The sequence below is a fragment of the Aphis gossypii genome, unplaced genomic scaffold (genome assembly GCF_020184175.1).
Source record: "Aphis gossypii isolate Hap1 unplaced genomic scaffold, ASM2018417v2 Contig00241, whole genome shotgun sequence".
NCBI classification, from domain to species: domain Eukaryota; kingdom Metazoa; phylum Arthropoda; class Insecta; order Hemiptera; family Aphididae; genus Aphis; species Aphis gossypii.
The window spans coordinates 26224-29436 of record NW_026083035.1 but is presented as its reverse complement, the minus strand read 5'-3'; the positions used below and the strand labels follow the sequence as shown (position 1 = coordinate 29436).

Genomic DNA, 3213 nt, shown 5'->3' with positions numbered 1-3213 from the left:
AATGATTAATATATTATACTGTATTATTGATAAAAAAAACAAAATATGAATATTAATACAAATATATACGAATTATGTGTTGATGTGGATGAAGTTAAGTTCAATAATGATGATGATGAAAATAGTTTAGTATTGAGTTACAGCAGCATTAGTGATGTTAAAACTTATAACTCAGGTATTTATATTACTATTTTAGTGCTATAACAGTTTTTAATATTGGTTGGATTTATCAAAATATAAGATTATAACATTAAATCTTATAAATGTGTAGTAAATTTAAAAGTATACATTATGACATTATGTAATATAATTTATGTGTATACACTATATAATAAGATCATTGATTTGACTAATTGACTTGCTCAAGAATTTAATTTGGTGTTTATAGTAGCATATTATCATTTTTTTTTTATATGGACTTGGATTTAAATACTGCATTTCCAACAGACCGTGGCAAATTTCCAGAAACAATTAATAATGCAAATTTAAAAAGAAAAATTATATTGTTTGGACCTTGCAAACCAAACATAAAATTTCCAATGAATTCGGTCACTAATTTTGATGATAGTAATGTCAAACAACGTACATTTTCTTCTCAATATTATTTTGTAATGAACCCAACTGGTATTAAAATACCCAGATCATGGTTATGCTATTCAGTTGATCTGAATATAGTTTATTGTGAAACTTGTTGGCTATTCGTGGATAGAAAGTATCCTAAATTTAATTTGAATTGGATAAATGGTTTGAATGATTGGCAGCATTTGTCACAGAAAATTAAAGTACACGAAGTGTTAACGAACTGTTAAAGTCCGAATCCTTTGGGTAAAAGATCAAACCATTGATAAACAACTTGAAGAACATATTTCATTAGAAGCAAAATATTGGAGGGATGTTCTTACCCGAATTATTAAGATTATTCTATTTTTGACATCGGGAAATACCGCTCTTCGTGGAAATGAGGGAAAATCAGGAACTAGTAGAGATGATGAAGGCAATTTTTTGCGTACAATCAGATTAGTGGCTGATTTTGATCCAGTTTTAAACAAACTTTTGAGTGATGAAGAAACAAGAGTTAAATACTTGAGCTGGAAGGTTCAAAATGAAATCATTGATTTATTAGCAACAAGCATGAGAAATATTATATGTGACGAAATTCGATCTAGTCAATGTTATACAATTATTATGGATTCCACCCAGGACATTTCAAAAACAGATCAGGTTAGTTTCATACTGCGTTATGCAGTAGTGAACTATGTTCACCGTACGTTTGAAATAAAAGAATCATTTTTAGGATTTTTTACATTTAACCATCATGGAGCAGAAGATCATATAAATTTAATTAAAGATATACTAAATATGTTTAGTTTAGACTTGAGTAAATGTAGAGGACAAGGCTATGATGGCGCAGCCGTCATGAGTGGTATCAATTCTGGAGTACAAAAAAGAATCAGTGATATAATTCCTAGTGCATCCTATGTTCATTGCAACGCCCATAACTTAAATTTAGTTTTATGTGATTTGGCTAAAAGTACACCAAAAGTATCACAATTTTTTGATACTCTGCCAGATATATTCTTATTTTATAGTAAATCAGCACCTAGATGGGCATCATTAGCTCTAGGGGAATCTGTTGCTAAAATTGTTTTGAATAAAGTATGCACTACTAGATGGGAGGCTAAGCACAAAGCTGTGTATGCTCTAACAACTAGGTTCATAGATGTATTAAAGTCCTTATCCAATTTATTTTTAACAAGTCTCAAAACTGATGAAAAATTAAAAGCAAGTTCTCTGAAGAAAAAAATTGAATCTTATGACTTTGTTTTATTACTAACAAGTTGGGAAAATATATTGAGAAATTTTAATCTTGTATCTAAAAAATAACAATCCTCCAATATTCATCTTCATAATGCATGTAATTATTTAAAAGAAGCTACATCTAGTATTTCAAATTTAAGAGACAAGTATGAAGAATTTGTTAATTCATCAAATGATTTATGTAACAAATGGGGCATACCGATTCAATCTACTGTTCGACGCCGTATTTATTCAAAGCGAATGTTGATGGTGATAGAAGACTTGATATTACTAGTGAAAACTTCAGAGTATTGGTTTTTTTACCTGTAATTGATACAGCAATTGTTCAACTTCGAGAAAGATTCAACAGTTTGTATGAAATAACAAATAGATTTAATTTTTTTTTACCTCAAAACATTTTAATGTTTAGTGGAAAAGATATTATTAAAGCATCATATGATTTTCAATTGTTTTACAAAACTGACATAAGTACAGACATAACAAGACAAATATTATGCATGAAAAATATGTTTAAGAATACTTTAAAAACTAAATATGATATTGTAGATCTATTGCAGTGTATTTTGGACAATGATATAGCTTCTACTTATAATGATATATTATCTGCATGTATAATTATTATAACATTACCAGTTACTGTGGCCACTGCTGAGCGTTCATTTTCTAAATTAAAAATTATTAAGAACTATTTATGAAATTCAATATCACAAGATCGTCTTACAAACATTAGTATATTAAATATTGAAAGAAATCGTACAAAAGAATTGAATATTAGAAAATTAATTAATGATTTTGCCAACAAAAAGGCGAGAAAACATAATTTTTTGATTTAATTTCTATGTTTGTGTAATTGTGTTAATAAAAACTTTTGATGCTATAAAGATATTAAGTGTGCTTATATATTTTTAAATGTACAATGGTTTTTTCTATTTGAATGTACTTTAAGGATTCATTAATTCTACCTATCTTCAATTTTACCACCTTTATCTGTCATGGAAGTTATTGAATAATTTAAATATTTAATTACCATGATGGAAAAATGTATGCCGTTTATAAATGTAATAAATGTATCTATAATGAGTGTGTATTTATTTTGTTACTGGTGTGTAATATTTTTTAATAAAATATTTAAGATATAATGATATTATATGAGTGCTATAGTTAAAATGTTAAGTAGATAAGACACTTTTGTTGAATACATAAACTCTCAAAACGTCTGTCTTCTAAAAAGGGCCTCTAAAATATTTTTGAACCGGGGCCTCAAAACTGTAGTTGCGGCACTGATGTTATATTTAAATAATAAACATTTGTATTTGTCATCCTTCAGAGTAATCACCTTACATTAAAAAAAAACCTAGTATTCTCAATAAAATATTGGCTTAAATTTGCCGCCCT

The 3213-nt window shown here is 27.6% G+C and overlaps 1 pseudogene; it reads left to right on the top strand.

The window, feature by feature from the left end:
* Nucleotides 1–539: 539 nt before the first annotated feature.
* On the top strand, nucleotides 540–2127 carry LOC126553413 (zinc finger MYM-type protein 1-like; annotated as a pseudogene).
* The last annotated feature ends 1086 nt before the right edge of the window (nucleotides 2128–3213 follow it).